At 37.5% G+C, this 21,705-nt stretch overlaps 1 long non-coding RNA gene across 1 annotated transcript; it reads left to right on the forward strand.

The window, feature by feature from the left end:
• The first annotated feature begins 608 nt into the window (after window positions 1-608).
• Window positions 609-13,999, forward strand: LOC138316881 (uncharacterized). Its single transcript, XR_011207673.1, has 3 exons — window positions 609-726; window positions 7,692-7,804; window positions 13,570-13,999. It is a non-coding gene; the product is annotated as an uncharacterized lncRNA (long non-coding RNA).
• Window positions 14,000-21,705: the final 7,706 nt, after the last annotated feature.

Here is a 21,705-nt window from a genome sequence, read left to right on the forward strand (position 1 = left end):
GGTGACGGGTGTGTGCTTTACGAACAGCTTTAGGTTCAAAAGTTTGAAATTAAAATCTAAAGCATAGGATAGGATAAAGAGAAGGGCGATAACTTCTGTAATATATTATGTATGCATAATTTTTATTTTTGGAAATTAAACAACTTATTTATGTCAATGAATGTAACAAAAGTTTATATCAACGAAAAAAAAAACATAACATGTGTTTATAACATTTTAACGAAGTATTACAGTAAGAAGACTCTATGCAAGGGAATAATTAAATGTTTACATATCTCAATAAAACATTACTCAATATTTGTAAAACAAAAACGCATGCAGAACAACAACAGCAAATATACATCTAAACGTCATCTTTAATATAAACAGATAAATAAAGAAGATTAATGGTCATAAATTACATTTCTCTTGTGTATTTTGCGCATATTAACTACCAACTTTACATTTTAATTACATTTACAAATAACTAGGTGTCATTCTATGTAAAAAAAAAAAGACATTACTCAATGGCTATTTCAGACTGTTTTGTTATAAAATAACATTTATCATTGCAAATTAACCCCCCTGTACTTAGTTTCAGAATTTTGATATATTCTCCACACCATCAATCATTTACCAATGTCACTAGACGCTAGTGAGTAAACTTCTTGGAAGAGCCGATCAGTTTCACCCCCTCCGTTAACGAGCGCACCTACCTGTGGTAAGCAGACAGACTAACCAGAAAAGGTAAGTGACCCGTGTCCGATAGCCAATAGGTCAATTAATGAATCTTCAAGCAATCAATACATGCTTTTATACAACAGAGATTTCGGGGGTTAATATATTTATTGGTGAAATTTTCGTACGACGAGGTCGGGTGGTATTTTTGACACATGATCACTGTAAATGTCTCGTGTATGGCCAACCTTATGGAATATGACCCCCAAGGCGAGGTCATAACGACAAGTTATCTTATAATTATAGAGCATTGGTATGTAAACAAGTTTTACAGTTTTACGAATTGCGTAGTTGCATCTTGGTTTTTCATAAAACCTGCATTTTTATCAACAAAAAGTAAAACCGTAATCCAAATTAAGATAAATCAAGTCATCACACAAGCTGTTTTTCTACAACTTGACGAAAATCGTCTATATGTATGTCCCACAAGAGAAAGCTTTACTTTTTTGCACCTTTGACAACTTGCACCTAGTTCAGTGGGGACCGTTCAGCGTAACTCCAATGAAAATCAGGTGATCATAACAGAACCGCGTTTGGTTATCAATTTTGAAGCAAAAGATTTTTTCCGCGAAAGTATACTTCACTTGAGTTTTTGCCGTGCCTTCGTACCGTTGAAGGAACGCTTTGGGTACCATTCCATATCTGGAACATAAAGACTTAAAAGCCCATCTCTCCATTTCTCCTTGTTCTAGTTTCACTGTAGTGCAACAAGTACGCAACGATGTTTCCGGTATCGCTTCGGCGACATGAAGACCACGGTACTGTGCTTTATATCACTAATTTGCTGGCGTTACGGATGATACCATATGATTGATCTTATGTAGTGATTGCTGAAGAGTATGATAAGTTTCAACCAAACCAAAAAATAAATTATTTTCTGTTTTCTTATATTTCAAAAAATGCATTTGAATATCACACATGACAGAAAACACAGCTAGATTTTTCGTTCAGTTTCGATTTGCAGTCTTATTTTGAGTTTAGATTTACTATGATTCAATATTGGAAATCTTTAGACTTTCTCGTTTGCATTGGTATATAATTTGTTTACAATAATGTTAAAAATACTTATGAAATTCAACAATTTGTGTTCGATATCAAACTAATGTCGCAACGGTTTCGAATTTCAATAGTGTACGGTTGAGACACAAGTTAAAATCAAAAGTGAGTGTACGGTTTGGATTTCTTTCTTTCAGATAATGACATGAAAATGGACCAATTTGTGTACTATTATTAGAATTAAATTCATTAAACATAATATTTAACGTGTACGCGGTTAGACGACTTAGGAAAGCTTCAAGTAAAGTAAGTAATGCTATCTTAATTTTGTAGTAGACTAGAAATGGGTATACTAGTTTATCCCGTAATGCGCTTGATATACAATAACCTTGTTCATGCCATATTTTTGCATACATCGGCTATTGTAATTAAAAAAAAAGCATATCAAATAGCACGCACAAGGACTAAACATACTTATAAATACTTGATGCGAATTAGCACACCATAATAGAAATATATATATCATATGACTGTGTTTTAACATAATCCGCACCATGATAGATATGCGAGAACAACCAATATATTCACACAGTAATGCATGTCAAAATATGACAACGAATGCTTTATTACACTAGTGATACATGCAAAAACACTGGAACACGGGCAAAATCACTAGTCGTTCCAGTTATAAAGAAAAAATGCTAAAGTTTAATAATAAAACGCGTTCGTATACGTCTGTATAGAGTAAGAATACTATTTGATAAACAGTTGATGATTTTTGGGGAAACACTTGGTTTGATTTCTTCTGGTGTGTTGTAATCAGCAACCGATTAAACAATGACAGTATCTGACTACCGATAAACCAGATATACAAAGATATTATACTTCTTCAGTTTTAAGAATACATTTTTGTACATTGATATTATTCAATGAATTCTCACATTGACTTAAACTTAGTGTTTTTGTGACCTCTTGAACTCTGAAGAAATAATTAGCACACCAAAATCTACATGTAATTGCCAATGTTAATATTGAGAATTATCATACATTGGGTTTCATAGCCATACATAGGTACTGTACATGTGTACAGTGACAATATAAATATCGGCTATTAACGGGCACGAAATTCAATCTGACGTAATTTCAAAAACGATGAAGGGACATCAAGAAACCAAAACGTTACGCCCACAAGAGTCTGATAATTAGATAAAGTTTGTATCAGTGTACACCCAAAACAGTGCCCATGGACCGTTTTACACGATTTTAAAAGCAAAAAGTATCGTTCTTTCCAACGGCAGTAATCTGTTTCTTAAGACTTCCTAAAAATATTATTTTTGGCCGCTAAAGCGCAGGCGTGGTAGATTTTTCTTCGATTTTTTTTTGTGTTAGGGAGCTTTCCACCTTTCGCAATGTATACGTACTTTGTAGAATGTGAGTTTTTTTATCTAGACCCCCTAAACGTGTAAACATGGTCTATGGGCTCTTTGGTTGTTCCATATTGAAATGAGCTGTAGCGTATTCTCAGGTCCTTGTGGTTACGCTAGGATTTGAGGACGGCGGGACAAGATGTCCGACTCTATTGCATATTTACTGCAAATTTTGATGTTAAAATTCTCCCAAAATAGTTTTTGTATGTATTCGATAACAAGTTTCATAATTCAAAAGTGTTCAAAAGTAAAAACTCTTTAATCCCACATCAAAGGATTTGAGAGACCTATAGGCATAGTAATGATGGGCATAAAAACGGTAAATTACTAATAGTATATATGCATTGGTCAGTGTGACCGAGTGGACAGCGGCAAACTATTATTTTAAAGGTGAACTGGACAAATGTAATTAATGCCACAGCTAGGGATCTGATAATTATTTACTGTTTATATATTTATGTACATTAATCATAATGTAATCGTGGACCCACAAGAGTACCCAAAGACCATTTTAGACATTTTAGGGGTCTAGATAAAAAAATCAGTAAACATCCTATTCTACATTGTACTATGTGTGTTTAATGTAGAATAGGATTTTTACTGATTTTTTTTATCTAGGTCCCTAAAACGTCTAAAAAAAGTCTATGGGCACTCTGGCGGGTCCATATTTATATAAACTGTAACTAATTCTCAGATCCATGTGCTTAATTCGTTACGGTTGGATTCTATTACGCATGGAAATGCCATCATATAAATAATACCAAACCGTTGCAATCTCAAACTCCAAACCGTACACTTTTTCGCAATATCATCGATCAAAACCGTTGCGCAAAGACTGACACAACGATGTAAACAATGGGTCAAACACTCTTTATTCTTCATCAAACATAGCAAAGCGCATATCAGATTGATACATATGAATCTAATAATTTGTTTCTCAGTCATATTTTGTGAATATCTTGGATAATAAGCAAGATTCAGATGAAAACTTGAATTTTTTGCTAGAAACGCGCATCAAGCTGTATGTAATGCTAGGTTTACACTATGTTCCCGGCAGCCACGGCAGCCCCGTTTCAGACCACCGTGGACAAAACGTGGTGACCGCGAGACAACGTGAGACAACGCAGAAGGACGTGATAGACAAACGTGAGCGGTCGTGATTACCGTGGATGCCGTGCCAGATTTTTAAACTGTCAAAAAATTTGCCACGGCAGTCACGGTACAGCTGTATCCACGGTCCACCACGTAATCCGTAAAAGACCGTGGCAAAACTTCACAAGACCTAGCTCAACTTGAATGCAGAGACAAAAATAGCCAAAATTCCACGGCACACCATGTTTCGGGAAAACGGGGCTACCGTGGTCGCCGGGAACATAGTGTAAACCTAGCATTAGTGTCACAATTGTATGATAAATAGGAGTACTTTGCGTGAAATCACGATCTTAATACAAGGTAGGATATCTAATTAACACTTGAGCTGAATATCGGTCTGTAACACCATGTGCAATGTATTTAAACTCTACAAGTTGGAACCTACCTGCTCGGTACTCGTATATCGAAGCGATACCGGAAACGGATCAAAACATCGTTGCCGTACTAGTTGCACTACATTGAGTTTATGGAATTCTGGAAAATGAAGTATCAACTCATTTTCTGTGAAAGTGCAAAGAAGATTGTTTTTCTTTTCAATTGTTTAACAACTTCCGACTTGAAATTTATTCATTTTGGCTTCAACATTCTTCTACTCAATTTACCTCAAAACTGACAATGAAATTATTTTATTTACCAAACAGTGCACATTTATAGGGCTGGTCAATACCTTGGAAGTTCAAACACACAGTCAGGGTCAAAGATCAAGAGTGAAATTTGAAAAAAAAATGAAAGAAAAATGAGGAATACGGCGTGTCGAACGTTACTAAATTATGCAGTGATGATATCGTTATTATATTCTGGTTATTCATATAGTATATTTTGTTATATATATTTCATGTTATAAATGAATATTTAAATTCTATATTTGATATTTATATTCTATCGTTGATATTTATATTCTATAATTCGATATTTATATTCTATCGTTGATATTTATATTCTATAATTCGATATTTATATTCTATCGTTGATATTTAAATTCTATAATTCGATATTTATATTCTATCGTTGATATTTATATTCTTTAATTCGATATCTATATTCTATAATTCGATATTTATATTCTATCTTTGATATTTATATTCTATAATTCGATATTTATATTCTATAATTCGATATTTATATTCTATCGTTGATATTTATATTCTATAATTCGATATTTATATTCTATAATTCGATATTTATATTCTATAATTCGATATTTATATTCTATCTTTGATATTTATATTCTTTAATTCGATATTTATATTCTATAATTCGATATTTATATTCTATAATTCGATATTTATATTCTATCTTTGATATTTATATTCGATCTTCGATATATGTATTCTATCTTTGATATTTACATTCTTTCTTTGATATTTATATTCCATCTTTGGTATTTATATTCTTTCGTTGATATTTATATTCGATCTTCGATATTTATATTCTATCTTTGATATTTACATTCTTTCTTTGATATTTATATTCCATCTTTGGTATTTATATTCTATCTTTGATATTTATATTCTTTCGTTGATATTTAAATTCTATCTTTGCTATTCATATTCTATCTTTGCTATTTATATTCTATCTTTGATATTTCTATTCCATCTTTGGTAAATATATTCTATCTTTGATATTTATATTCTATCTTTGATATTTCTATTCCATCTTTGGTATTTATATTCTTTCGTTGATATTTATATTCTTTCGTTGATATTTATATTCTATCTTTGATATTTATATTCGATCTTCGATATTTATATTCTATCTTTGCTATTTATATTCTATGTTTCGATATTTATATTCTATCTTTGATATTTATGTTGTATAATTTATATTCTATGTTTCGATATTTATATTCTATCTTTGATATTTATGTTGTATAATTTATATTCTATGTTTCGATATTTATATTCTATCTTTGATATTTATGTTGTATAATTTATATTCTATGTTTCGATATTTATATTGTATCTTTGATATTTATGTTGTATAATTTATATTCTATGTTTCGATATTTATATTCTATCTTTGATATTTATGTTGTATAACTGCCATTTACACTGTATCTTAGTTACTCATATCGTATTTCCAATGTTCATATTGGGTGTTCCACATTCATATTGGGTGTTCCACATTCATATTGGGTGTTCCACATTCATATTGGGTCTTCCACATTCATATTGGGTCATCCACATTCATATTGGGTGTTCCACATTCGTATTGGATCTCTTTTATTCACATGGCATCATCATCATCCCAATTGTGTCTTTGTCGTTCGTATTGTATAGGTCGGAAAAATTCCTGATAACGTCATCTTTTTAAACTATATTTTACCGTAAAAACAAACATTTGTGACAGTGTTTAGATGATAATCATAAAAAAGGATGTTGTGTGCGATGATGATGATTACGATGATAATGACGATGATGATAAAAGTGACTTGGTGAACATGTCATCTCTGAGAGGAGTCGTGTACACATGTGATGGAAAAGTGTCTTTGAGCACTAAGTATAAAATTCTGCCATTTACTGCCCAAGATCAAAATCTAAATTCGCAATCAATAAAAAGTTTCATGTTCAACATGATTTTATTTACGATATCATCATATTTTCTGGTTAATTGATGCGAGAAGTATTTCCCAAAGTATGATGAGGACCTGGTATGAAAGTACTAAAATGACTAGTTTGATTGGAAAGGGTGTCATGTGCAGCTTGTTGATCGACGCTTTTTAGAAATGTACATTTATACATCTTGCTAATGGGATTAAGAAAAAACGAAATAGCTACATGAAATAATTTTGTGTTTGGAATGTTGTCTGGAGAGGTAGGGTTTCAAGAAACCCCTGAAACACCTCAGGGTCAGGAACAACAAGAGAACCGGACGTTCTACTACGATTGTGAAATGTGTGTGTATGTTTTCACTTTGATTATATATGCGTTTAAAATTAATATTACATATTAATATACTATTATTAATATAAAATTAATATCAATAGTAACTGCTATAAATAAATCCTGTCCTAAAACGTTTTCTTGCTGTTGTTGCTGCTTAATCAAAATCAACAAATTAATTGAATGAACTAAAACTTTTCGTTAGTTTTAAGACACTTTTTATTATAATGAATCAATATTATAACGCACCCAGCTATACGTGAGGTGTGATAGAAAGACGTCGCCGCTGTTCAGCACAAGCAGTGAACAACTTTTGATATCTTCAGTTATTGGCAAACATTATAAACAGGACTTAGATTGTCAGGTTACGTTGCAAAGTTTTTTTTCAAGATTAAGCGAATCTTATTTTCATGTTTAGCACTGTCAACGATGTTCTTACTGATTGTTTCTGGTTATTCAATGTTTACCATGTGTAAGTTACGTGCTACAACATCATTTTTGGTCAATTGTGTTGCAGTGGCAGTGAGATGTCGCGTCTAAAGTTGTTGCTTTACCTGTCCGTGACGATCACATTGAATGCTGTCCAGCTACGATCTGTGACCGGAGATGATGCCGTGCTGGTTGGATGCGGTAATGACCATACAATTGCTAATTGCTGTACCTTGTACATCGTTGTTCAGTGTGATTGCATACTGATACATTTTACAGATATTACTTGTGATACTGGGCTCTAGTCTATTACACGAATTCACATTCTTTCTTCCTGTCGGTAGATAACTTCGGGTCCTCCTCCTGTCTGCCCCACAGAATGCACGTTCCTCCGCTAGTCTGCACACTACCGCCTTTCTTGCCTACTCGACTACATCTAATGCATGTAATATTGTCAAAACTGAGCGTGCCGGCAATTCCCTGCCGTCTACCCCCACATGGAACAGCGAACACTGTTCCATGTGCTCTCTCCTCCTCTCAAGGAACATTCAGATCGATTACTATCATCAGTCTAAATTCAGCAAATTATAGCAATGCAACAGGACGGAGCGTAGTCTAAATCACAAACTAACCTCACCCACAGCTTCCATGTATCCGGCCGTTTAAACGCCAACTTTATCGCCTTGGTCCAGTTTCATGAACATTCCTTAAATTTAAGGAATTCCTTAACTTAAAATTCTCCATAGGAAAGCGTTACAGAAGTTAACGGAAAATCTCATATTGTAGCGTTATGCCGAACATGATGGCTACATCTTTATTGGTAGATCCGGCCTTTGACTGCCACTTGCCGATGGGTTAATTGCGTTCCATTGTGCTGTTTTATATTTGTCTACTTTCATTGTCTCGTATTACTGTTCGCGTCATATTATGTAGTCGTGTTTGTTCTGTGTGTCTTGATAAAGGGGCAGATCGACTCGAAAATTTGAGTTTTTAGCTCACCTGGCCCGAAGGGCCGGTGAGCTTATGTCATGGCGCGGCGTCCGTCGTCCGTCCGTCCGTCCGTCCGTCCGTCCGTCCGTCGTCCGTCCGTCAACATTTCCTTTAAATCGCTACTAGTCATAGAGTTCTGGATGGATTGTAACCAAATTTGGCCAGAAACATCCTTGGGGGAAGGGGAACAGAACTTGTATAAATTTTGGCTCTGACCCCCAGGGGGCAGGAGAGGCGGGGCCCAATAGGGGTAATAGAGGTAAATCCTATAAATCGCTACTTGTCCTAGAGTTCTGCATGGATTGTAACCAAATTTGGCCAGAAACATCCTTGGGGGAAGGGGAACAGAACTTGTATAAATTTTGGCTCTGACCCCCTTGGGGCAGGAGGAGCAGGGCCCAATAGGGGTAATAGAGGTAAATCCTATAAATCGCTACTTGTCCTAGAGTTCTGCATGGATTGTAACCAAATTTGGCCAGAAACATCCTTGGGGGAAGGGGAACAGAACTTGTATAAATTTTGGCTCTGACCCCCAGGGGGCAGGAGGGGCGGGGCCCAATAGGGGTAATAGAGGTAAATCCTATAAATCGCTACTTGTCCTAGAGTTCTGCATGGATTGTAACCAAATTTGGCCAGAAACATCCTTGGGGGAAGGGGAACAGAACTTGTATAAATTTTGGCTCTGACCCCCAAGGGGCAGGAGGGGAGGGGCCCAATAGGGGTAATAGAGGTAAATCCTATAAATCGCTACTTGTCCTAGAGTTCTGCATGGATTGTGACCAAATTTGGCCAGAAACATCCTTGGGGGAAGGGGAACAGAACTTGTATAAATTTTTGGCTCTTGTATAAATTTTGGCTCTGACTCCTCGGGGGCAGGAGGGGCGGGGCCCAATAGGGGTAATAGAGGTAAATCCTATAAATCGCTACTTGTCCTAGAGTTCTGCATGGATTGTAACCAAATTTGGCCAGAAACATCCTTGGGGGAAGGGGAACAGAACTTGTATAAATTTTAGCTCTGACCCCCTGGGAGCAGGAGGGGTGGGGCCCAATAGGGGTAATAGAGGTAAATCGTATAAATTGCTACTTGTCCTAGAGTTCTGCATGGATTGTAACCAAATTTGGCCAGAAACATCCTTGGGGGAAGGGGAACAGAACTTGTATAAATTTTGGCTCTGACTCCTTGGGGGCAGGAGGGGCGGGGCCCAATAGGGGTGATAGAGGTAAATCCTATAAATCGCTACTTGTCCTAGAGTTCTGCATGGATTGTAACCAAATTTGGTCAGAAACATCCTTGGGGGAAGGGGAACAGAACTTGTATAAATTTTAGCTCTGACCCCCTGGGAGCAGGAGGGGTGGGGCCCAATAGGGGTAATAGAGGTAAATCGTATAAATTGCTACCCCCACATGGAACTGCGAACACTGTTCCGTGTGCTCTCTCCTCCTCTCAAGGAACATTCAGATCGATTACTATCATCTGTCTAAATTCAGCAAATTATAGCAATGCATCAGGACGGAGCGTAGTCTAAATCACAAACTAACCTCACCCACAGCTTCCATGTATCCGGCCGTTTAAACGCCAACTTTATCGCCTTGGTCCAGTTTCATGAACATTCCTTAAATTTAAGGAATTCCTTAACTTAAAATTCTCCATAGGAAAGCGTTACAGAAGTTAACGGAAAATCTCATATTGTAGCGTTATGCCGAACATGATGGCTACATCTTTATTGGTAGATCCGGCCTTTGACTGCCACTTGCCGATGGGTTAATTGCGTTCCATTGTGCTGTTTTATATTTGTCTACTTTCATTGTCTCGTATTACTGTTCGCGTCATATTATGTAGTCGTGTTTGTTTTGTGTGTCTTGATAAAGGGGCAGATCGACTCGAAAATTTGAGTTTTTAGCTCACCTGGCCCGAAGGGCCGGTGAGCTTATGTCATGGCGCGGCGTCCGTCCCGTCCGTCCGTCCGTCCGTCCGTCCGTCGTCCGTCCGTCAACATTTCCTTTAAATCGCTACTAGTCATAGAGTTCTGGATGGATTGTAACCAAATTTGGCCAGAAATATCCTTGGGGGAAGGGGAACAGAACTTGTATAAATTTTGGCTCTGACCCCCAGGGGGCAGGAGGGGCGGGGCCCAATAGGGGTAATAGAGGTAAATCCTATAAATCGCTACTTGTCCTAGAGTTCTGCATGGATTGTAACCAAATTTGGCCAGAAACATCCTTGGGGGAAGGGGAACAGAACTTGTATAAATTTTGGCTCTGACCCCCTTGGGGCAGGAGGAGCGGGGCCCAATAGGGGTAATAGAGGTAAATCCTATAAATCGCTACTTGTCCTAGAGTTCTGCATGGATTGTAACCAAATTTGGCCAGAAACATCCTTGGGGGAAGGGGAACAGAACTTGTATAAATTTTGGCTCTGACCCCCAGGGGGCAGGAGGGGCGGGGCCCAATAGGGGTAATAGAGGTAAATCCTATAAATCGCTACTTGTCCTAGAGTTCTGCATGGATTGTAACCAAATTTGGCCAGAAACATCCTTGGGGGAAGGGGAACAGAACTTGTATAAATTTTGGCTCTGACCCCCCAAGGGGCAGGAGGGGCGGGGCCCAATAGGGGTAATAGAGGTAAATCCTATAAATCGCTACTTGTCCTAGAGTTCTGCATGGATTGTGACCAAATTTGGCCAGAAACATCCTTGGGGGAAGGGGAACAGAACTTGTATAAATTTTTGGCTCTTGTATAAATTTTGGCTCTGACTCCTCGGGGGCAGGAGGGGCGGGGCCAAATAGGGGTGATAGAGGTAAATCCTATAAATCGCTACTTGTCCTAGAGTTCTGCATGGATTGTAACCAAATTTGGCCAGAAACATCCTTGGGGGAAGGGGAACAGAACTTGTATAAATTTTAGCTCTGACTCCCTGGGAGCAGGAGGGGTGGGGCCCAATAGGGGTAATAGAGGTAAATCCTATAAATTGCTACTTGTCCTAGAGTTCTGCATGGATTGTAACCAAATTTGGCCAGAAACATCCTTGAGGGAAGGGGAACAGAACTTGTATAAATTTTGGCTCTGACTCCTCGGGGGCAGGAGGGGCGGGGCCCAATAGGGGTGATAGAGGTAAATCCTATAAATCGCTACTTGTCCTAGAGTTCTGCATGGATTGTAACCAAATTTGGCCAGAAACATCCTTGGGGGAAGGGGAACAGAACTTGTATAAGTTTTAGCTCTGACCCCCTTGGGGCAGGAGGAGCGGGGCCCAATAGGGGTAATAGAGGTAAATCCTATAAATCGCTACTTGTCCTAGAGTTCTGCATGGATTGTAACCAAATTTGGCCAGAAACATCCTTGGGGGAAGGGGAACAGAACTTGTATAAATTTTGGCTCTGACCCCCAGGGGGCAGGAGGGGCGGGGCCCAATAGGGGTAATAGAGGTAAATCCTATAAATCGCTACTTGTCCTAGAGTTCTGCATGGATTGTAACCAAATTTGGCCAGAAACATCCTTGGGGGAAGGGGAACAGAACTTGTATAAATTTTGGCTCTGACCCCCTTGGGGCAGGAGGAGCGGGGCCCAATAGGGGTAATAGAGGTAAATCCTATAAATCGCTACTTGTCCTAGAGTTCTGCATGGATTGTAACCAAATTTGGCCAGAAACATCCTTGGGGGAAGGGGAACAGAACTTGTATAAATTTTGGCTCTGACCCCCAGGGGGCAGGAGGGGCGGGGCCCTATAGGGGTAATAGAGGTAAATCCTATAAATCGCTACTTGTCCTAGAGTTCTGCATGGATTGTAACCAAATTTGGCCAGAAACATCCTTGGGGGAAGGGGAACAGAACTTGTATAAATTTTGGCTCTGACCCCCAGGGGGCAGGAGGGGCGGGGCCCAATAGGGGAAATAGAGGTAAATCCTATAAATTGCTACTTGTCCTAGAGTTCTGCATGGATTGTAACCAAATTTGGCCAGAAACATCCTTGGGGGAAGGGGAACAGAACTTGTATAAATTTTGGCTCTGACCCCCAGGGGGCAGGAGGGGCGGGGCCCAATAGGGGTAATAGAGGTAAATCCTATAAATCGCTACTTGTCCTAGAGTTCTGCATGGATTGTAACCAAATTTGGCCACAAACATCCTTGGGGGAAGGGGAACAGAACTTGTATAAATTTTGACTCTGGCCCCCCGAGGACAGGACGGGTGGGGCCCAATAGGGGAAATAGAGGTAAATCCTATAAATCACTTCTTGTCCTAGAGTTTTGCTTGGATTGTGACCAAATTTGGCCATAAACATCCGTGGGGGAAGGGGAACAGAACTTGTATAAATTTTGGCTCTGACCCCCTGGGGGCGGGAGGGGTGGGGCCCAATAGGGGGTTTAGAGGTTAATATTAAAATTCCTTCAGAAAAGAAACAATGAACCTGTATTCAGAACATTACTTGGCATTACAAACCAGGTGAGCGATACAGGCCCTCTGGGCCTCTTGTTTTTTTGTCCGCACGGTTGTGGAAGTACTTCTTTGTCCCATATCATCATCACCTAGATACTGAACGTTTTTTAAAGCTGTAGTTTTCTGTTGATATTTGTTTTACTAAACATGTGATTGAAGCAATGTTGCAGTGATTGAGCTTTACGAGCAACATGTTGCTTAAGTATTGACTTGAATAGATTTTTTTATGTTATGTAGATATAACACGAAAATCTGAGTGTACTCTAAATAAACTGCGAAGCGGTTTATGATGACTAAGATTTTTGTGTTTTATCTCCATAACAAAACAAAATCTATTCAAATTAATCCTTATAATTCAAATTATCAAAGACAATCTTTTGATATTCAAAATTCATTTTGGGATTACGCCACGCCACGACGACGCCATTTTTTTCTTTAAATTTTTAAACCAATGGAAATGCTCGTTACAAGCAGAGTTGAATTAAAGTGCTATAACTTTAGTAATGTTCACTTATATCATATGTTGACATTTGTGTTTCAGGAATACTAAACCTTTACTTTTATCGCCAAGGAGTCGAACAAGGGAAGAGCAACAACGAAAATAAAAGGGCTATAGATCTAGCTACAGCGATATGTACACAGGAAAATCTGGCTATTCCGGACAACGTGCCGATATGTGTAAGGTGTCGGTTGATTGCTAACCCAGCGGAGTGTTTAGCGCCATGTGTCTTACAATTGCCACCACTTTGCATAAGTCAATGACGTCATAATGATGACGTCAATATTCTAACTGGTTTACAATCTGGTTGCAGACCTGGGACATCTTACAGAAATTCAATCAACATTTGTGTCAACAAAAACCCAGTTCGTTCTCTGCTATCTGAACAGTGTTATTTCATTCACTTAATGTAATAAATGTCTAATTATTATATACTTAAAATTTTAATTAAATGAAACAGATTTGTATCTAGTATGAAGAATGCATGCATTCCTTCTTCCAAAAATTTTATCTTTATTTCGGTTAACGTCATATAAAAAGTCAAGCATTCAATGAAGGACTCATATGTGGTTTTTTGAAAGATTGCTTATTTCATTCAAGATCTTCCTTATCACAATTCCACGTTAAGCCCCGAATTCAGCGTTCGCCCCTGAAAGGAAGGCTTTAGTTCTGTCCTTGGTCGACACACGCCATAGTCTATAAAAGTGGTAGCTTATTTTGGCATTGTGGCATCTCTTCTTACTTTACATAGTTATTCATTAGATGGATACATAAACACCAAAATCACTTTTATTGGTTTATAGTTATAAATGTAAGAAAAACTTAAACTTTTTTTTTTAAAAGTCTTGAATTTCGGTTGCTATAGTAATGTTATAATTTGCGGAAACGTTATTTTTCTAACGAAATTTGAAACGCTTTTGATCTGAAATTTCTAAATATATCGATATATATATATGTATGGGTTGTTAACCAAAATTGTTGATGCAAAAGGGTGAAAAATTACTTTGAAACACAATTTCGTGTAAACTACTGAAAATTCTTAGGGGTTAAAAGGTGAAACGACTATAACTCTTAGTAGTATGATTATTAGTACATTGTATAATCAAGCAAAAGTTTCTATTTACTACTGCGGGTAGCGGCCGGTGTAAACATCAGAGCTGCAATTGACTAGACTAATCCCATACACTCGCGTGACACTCATAACTCCGAGAGTGGATGAGAACAAATCCACCTGACGCGTACTGTACCTACTGTATAAAGCTGTATCAATTCAATAAAATGCATCTAGCTATGACTTAGTCCTGGAAGGTCTGCATCCTTAGAGCAGTATGAGGTAACTGGAACGTCACAACAGTACGACGTCTGGAAGGAAACTATCGCTCATCCTTAGAGCAGTATGAGGTAAATGGAACGTCACAACAGTTCGACGTCTGGAAGGAAACTATCGCGCATCCTTAGAGCAGTATGAGGTAACTGGAACGTCACAACAGTACGACGTCTGGAAGGAAACTATCGCTCATCCTTAGAGCAGTATGAGGTAACTGGAACGCCACAACAGTTCGACGTCTGGAAAGAAACTATCGCGCATCCTTAGAGCAGTATGAGGTAACTGGAACGTCACAACATTACGGCGTCTGGAAGGAAACTATCGCTCATCCTTAGAGCAGTATGAGGTAACTGGAACGTCACAACAGTACGGCGTCTGGAAGGAAACTATCGCTCATCCTTAGAGCAGTATGAGGTAACTGGAACGTCACAACAGTACGACGTCTGGAACGAAACTATCGCTCATCCTAAGAGCAGTATGAGGTAACTGGAACGCCACAACAGTACGGCGTCTGGAAGGAAACTATCGCTCATCCTTAGAGCAGTATGAGGTAACTGGAACGTCACAACAGTACGGCGTCTGGAAGGAAACTATCGCTCATCCTAAGAGCAGTATGAGGTAACTGGAACGCCACAACAGTACGGCGTCTGGAAGGAAACTAACACCATAAAATCCCAGACCTATCAGGAAACACCGTGTGAAGATTAAGGTGATGAATTTTCGGTAAAACTTTGGATGATGGTAACAATAAATATTAATACACCAAACTTAAAATAAAAACCCGATCTCATAGCAACACAGGATTGTTTGGTAACAGACAAGGGAAAACAATAAAAAAAATATACAATCGTTTCTTGGAATACAATCTCATTTCACATTTTACAGTGTTAGAAGTATATTATAGTGTAAAGTAATTTCTTAGATATGTTTTATTTAAAGCAAATGCACATAAATTATCTAAACAATAAATGTGCATACATTCAATGTTGTTGTAAATGTTTATATAGCACTATTCATGTTTGTTGATGCGTTTAAATGGTTTTCACAACTTTCAATTTGAAAAAAAAAAAAAGAAAAAAAAAATATTTAAAAAGGACTGAACAACTCTCATAGCCAATATGAGTTATCTCCCGAAGTAACGACTAGTATATAGCAAAATACATAAGATATACAGTGTTGTTTATAATATATAACAGTAAAAATATATTATAATTATAATATCAGATATAAAATTTGAATGCGGAAGTTTGTAGTTACAGATATTTTTCAATGATGTTTTCCCAGCTTAATTCATCAAATGTTGTGGTTTTCAATAGATTACGGGGGAAAACCAGGTACAATGTAATGTGACTGGGTAGGTTATGTTGCTTGGTGTCTTCTGTGGCATGCTTCAGTGATATAGCACTATAAAAAGGGGCAACAGTTCCACTATACAAGAAGACACAACACGAACATACCGCAGTCTCCCAAAACACACACCTCGCATTTCACACATGCAAGACACCGCACACACTGGAGGCCGTCCTTACATGACTCTGGCTGTTAATGGGGCGTTAATTAATATAATATAATAATTAAGCAACCAAACCTATTTCAAACCAAAATAATCGTAATGTCATCAGCATATACATGTAAGAGAACTGAGATTCTACATTCTCCGTTATTTTGAGAAACTATTTGAATATGGGGGCTTAATATTGTCTCTGAAATAATCGTTGATACCTACAGAAGATTTTTTTCATTTTCTTGTCTATTGATTTCCTTCTTCTTATAAGAATAAAGAATATCTGTTCTGTACCGTTATAACCTCCTAAAACCAGTTTGTGTACAAATATCTGTATTACGAGGGACCCAGGTCAAGGATTTCGTAGGAAAAAATCATACTCCACGTTTATTGTACTATATAGAGTATGATTTTTACCGATTTTTTGTTTTTAATTTAGAACCGTTAAACGCCTAAAATGGTCTATGAGCACTCTGGTGGGTTCATAATTATATCAACAGTAACTTATTTTCAGATCCCTGAGCTCTGAGCATTCAGAAGATCCTTATCACATTAAAAAAGGATTTATATTAGAAAACAACCATACTATTCGTATCACTGACTTCGTTATACAAGTACTGACGATGAAACACATATATAGTGGCATATTTCTGCCATGGAGTTGCCGACTCACGACTTAATGATGTCGACATAATTAATGCATTATGTCGATATCATATAGGAAGATGTCGACATAAACAGAAGAATACGTCGACTTACCACATGTACCTGCCCACATAATGATTCCAAGATAATTATGTAGAAAGTCGGTAACTCGGCGATTAATCGTGTCTATGCTCGGGTGTGACACTGACTTGTTAGTTATTGATGTCGACATCTAAACTAAAAGATGTCGACATCTGGTCTTGAATGTGGAAATCAAAGGCCTTCCTTTCACAAAGCACTGTGTATATGCAGCAAGACACCATACAGAAGAGATCGACGTTGGTTTTGTTAATTTAGGTTTGTATTTATTTGATTTCAAAATCCTGCACATCCCGGCCATGCGGCTGTAGCCTCAGCGGCGGGTACGTACATGTAGCTGTTAGTCCGATCTGAAGAAGTTAGGAATGCAAAAGGACTCTGCTTTTAAAAACGAATTTTGCATCCTCTTGGCCATAATCATTTATTAATGTATATAACCGTGGGTTGAAACTTCGTTTAAAAGCTGTGTGTGTGTTTTGTGGATTAGCATTCGTACCAAGGCCATGTGGACCGTGCTATACTATATTAAAAGAATGAATGAAAAATGCAAAAATGCAAAACAATGATTATTTCATGTTTTATTTTCTTGTGAATCACGAAAAATACCAGTTACGTAATTTAAAAGCCATAAAGGTCAGTACACCAGCTTTACTTGTTAGCTTGCCCTGTCCATATACGCGGTTTTAGCTCCAAACTCGGGATATTTAGACTGCATCTATTTTTGTAGTAAAAACGTAGTAAAAAGTCACATGCGTATACCTCATTCATGCCACTGGCCGGAATATACAATTGTATTATGGGTAACTAGTGATCACGTGATTGTGTGTTTACTTCCAAATATGGTGATAGTTTGCTTGCCATATCTTCGGAAAAATTGATTTATTTGAAAATATTTAGACACCAAAATGTTATTAATATTGCATGCATATCATTTTGACTTACACATATGTACTGTTTTAGTATAAATAATGAACTCGAATGAGTTATAAAACTGCCATTTTCACTTTTTGTAAATAAATGATATAATGAAAATTTACCAAATGTCTTATTGGTAACCAGGGATCACGTGATTATTTGTTTACTTCCAAATATAGTGATAGTTTGCTTGTCATTTATTCGGAAGAATTGATTTATTAGAAAATATATAGACTCCAAAATGTTATTATATATGCATGCATATCATTTTGCTTTGCACATGAGTACTGTTTTACTAAAATAATGGACTGAATTGAGTTATAAAACTGCCATTTCCACGTTTTATCTATAAATGACATAATGCGAATTGACAAATTCAATCGATCTAACCATCTAATCTAGGATCAGCGAAGATCGGCTACTCCCGGCTAAATTAGTAGAATTCTAAATTTATATTTTATAATTACCTGCTTTAGGTTTCAGAACAGATACACATAACACAGAGAAAATAAGATCTTCGTCAAAAGGCCAAATTATATATACTTAATACCAGGTCAGAGAAATCACAATATTTGGAAGTAAACACACACACTCATGTGATCACTAGTTACCCATAATACAATTCCATATTTATTTCGGCCAATGGTATGAATGAGGTATAAGCACGTGACTTGTTTTACTACGTACCATTATATATTGGGAAAATCCCCCGCGGATCGTGGTTTCATTTCCACCATTTGAAATTGCTAAGCAATACTATCATATCATTATTGATTTTCCATATTCTTTCTAAACAAATGGTTAAGCTTTCGCGTAGCCCACTTAGCTTTTTGAGAATCTAATACATGTGTACAAATACTAAGGAAAATATGTGAATGCACGGGCCCTTGGTAAATAATTGGGACCTAGGACCTAACTCATTATACTTCGGTAGGTTCCGTACGAAAATGTATCATTTTGTTTGTCAGAAATACTCTTCATAGATTGAAATGTCTCAACTTGGTTCTTTACAAATATTGTGATTTTCATGGCCCTAGGGTCTCGGAATTTTCCCCAGGAGAGAGGGTAAAATTTCCCATAGTTGATTATTTGCTCAATTTTCATAGGAAATGTAATAGATGTAATGGAATCAAATACACTTCATAGATTAAAAGATTAAATTGATACCTCATCACTGACTGATTTCATGGGCCTGATGTATGGTGTTTACATACAGTGTATGTCTTTGTTTCATTCTGAACTCTCATCCGAACTCAAGTGACCAATGAGAGAAAAATATAGCTGACAGGTGGCTATGTTTTTTTTATTACTGCTATATACACTTCATTTTTAGCCCACCATCATCAGATGGTGGGCTATTCAAATCGCCCTGCGTCCTTGGTCCGTCGTCCGTCGTCCGTCGTCCGTCCGTAAACAATGCTTGTTATCAATATTTCTTAAAAACTGCTGCAGGGATTTTGTTCAAACTTCACATGGAGGTTACCCTTGGTCCCTATTTGTGCCATACAGATTTTGAGGCTGATCGGAAAAACAAGATGGCCGCCAGGCAGCCATCTTTAATTTTGGCAGTTGAAGTTTGTTATCGATATTTCTTAAAAACTGCTGCAGGGATTTTGTTCAAACTTCACATGGAGGTTACCCTTGGTCCCTATTTGTGCCATACAGATTTTGATACTGATCGGAAAAACAAGATGGCCGCCAGGCAGCCATCTTTAATTTTGGCAGTTGAAGTTTGTTATCGATATTTCTTAAAACTGCTGCAGGGATTTTGTTCAAACTTCACATGGAGGTTACCCTTGGTCCCTATTTGTGCCATACAGATTTTGAGGCTGATCGGAAAAACAAGATGGCCGCCAGGCAGCCATCTTTGATTTTGGCAGTTGAAGTTTGTTATCGATATTTCTTAAAAAACTGCTGCAGGGATTTTGTTCAAACTTCTCATGGAGGGTCCCCTTTGTCCATATTTGTGCCATACAGATTTTGAGGCTGATCGGAAAAACAAGATGGCCGCCAGGCAGCCATCTTTGATTTTGGCAGTTGAAGTTTGTTATCGATATTTCTTGAGAACTACTAAAGGGATTTTGTTCAAACTTCACATGGAGGTTACCCTTGGTCCCTAGTTGTGCCATACACATTTTGAGGCTGATCGGAAAAACAAGATGGCCGCCAGGCAGCCATCTTTGATTTGGGCAGTTGAAGTTTGTTATCGATATTTCTTGAGAACTACTGAAGGGATTTTGTTCAAACTTCACATGGAGGTTACCCTTGGTCCCTATTTGTGCCATACAGATTTTGAGGCTGATAGAAAAAACAAGATGGCCGCCAGGCGGCCATCTTGGATTTTGATAGTTAAGGTTTGATATCCCCATTTCTCAAAAAGTGCTGAAGGGATCTTTCTCAAATATAATATGTAGGTTCCCCTAGGGCCCTTGTTGTGCATATTGCATTTTTGGACCAATCGGTGAACAAGATGGCCGCCAGGCCGCCATCTTGGATTTCGATTGTTAAAGTTTGTTATGGCTGTTTCTCAGATAGTACTGAAGGGATCTGTCTCAAATTTCATATGTAGGTTCTCCTAGGGACCTAGTTGTGCATATTGCATTTTGGGACCGATCGGTTAACAAGATGGCCGCCAGGTAGCCATCTTGGATTTTGTTATTCAAAGTTTGTTATCGCTATTTCTCAGAAAGTACTGAAGGGATCTGGCTCAAAAATCATATGTAGGTTCCCCTAGGGCCCTAGTTGTGCATATTGTGATTTGGGATCGATTGATCAACAAGATGACCGCCAAGGAGTCATCTTGGATTTTGATAGTTTTAGTTTGTTACCGCTATTTCTCAAAAGGTACTGAAGCGATCTGTCTCAAATTTTATATGTAGTATGATTGAAAAAGTTTAAAAAGTAGAGAAAAGATCCATCTTTCCTTTGTCAGATATAGATAATTCTTTCGTGGGCGCCAAGATCCATCTGGGATCTCTTGTTAGTTTTTCCATGTTATAAAACATTTCCAAGAGGAAAGAAAAAGGTAAAGAATTACAGAAATAGAGAAAAGATCCATCTTTTATTGGCATGATTTACATCAGTCAGTAGTGGGTACCAAGTTCATTAAATTTTAATGTGCAACTGCAGGGGCGTAGGAAGAAAAAGTGTCCTGCACATTTGTCGTACTTCATTTTAGAAACTTTTGCCGCTTTGTGGCGCATTTTCAAAAAGCAAAAATTAACGAGATAGTCAACTTACATACGATTAAGAAGAAAAAGGTACATTGTACCCATTCAAATGAAGTTTCAAAATCAGTATGAAACAATGGCAAGCTTATTAAAAGTCGATGTTCATAATCTACTCTGTACATGAACGGAGTGTACGGAGTAGATATTTTAATTAGATTGGAAACAATGGAGGCGGGGAAACATCCCCTTGAATACATCCGTCTTAGTTGGCAAAAGAGTTTTAGACATTTTATACTGAGACTTTGGATAAGTATCAGCTACGTGTCGTATCTCAAGAATATATATAACTTTATAATATACAATGTATAATCTAACCAGAGATACTATTTAGATCTAACCTGATCAATGTTCTACAATGTATATCCAGACATCATTATATCACGACTCGTACAAATTAATAAAGTCGAAGGCCTCGAACGTTTCTTATGCGCATGTGATGTGGGTCTTGTTTGTCTCAG

This window comes from Argopecten irradians, chromosome 2 (assembly GCF_041381155.1).
Source record: "Argopecten irradians isolate NY chromosome 2, Ai_NY, whole genome shotgun sequence".
NCBI classification, from domain to species: domain Eukaryota; kingdom Metazoa; phylum Mollusca; class Bivalvia; order Pectinida; family Pectinidae; genus Argopecten; species Argopecten irradians.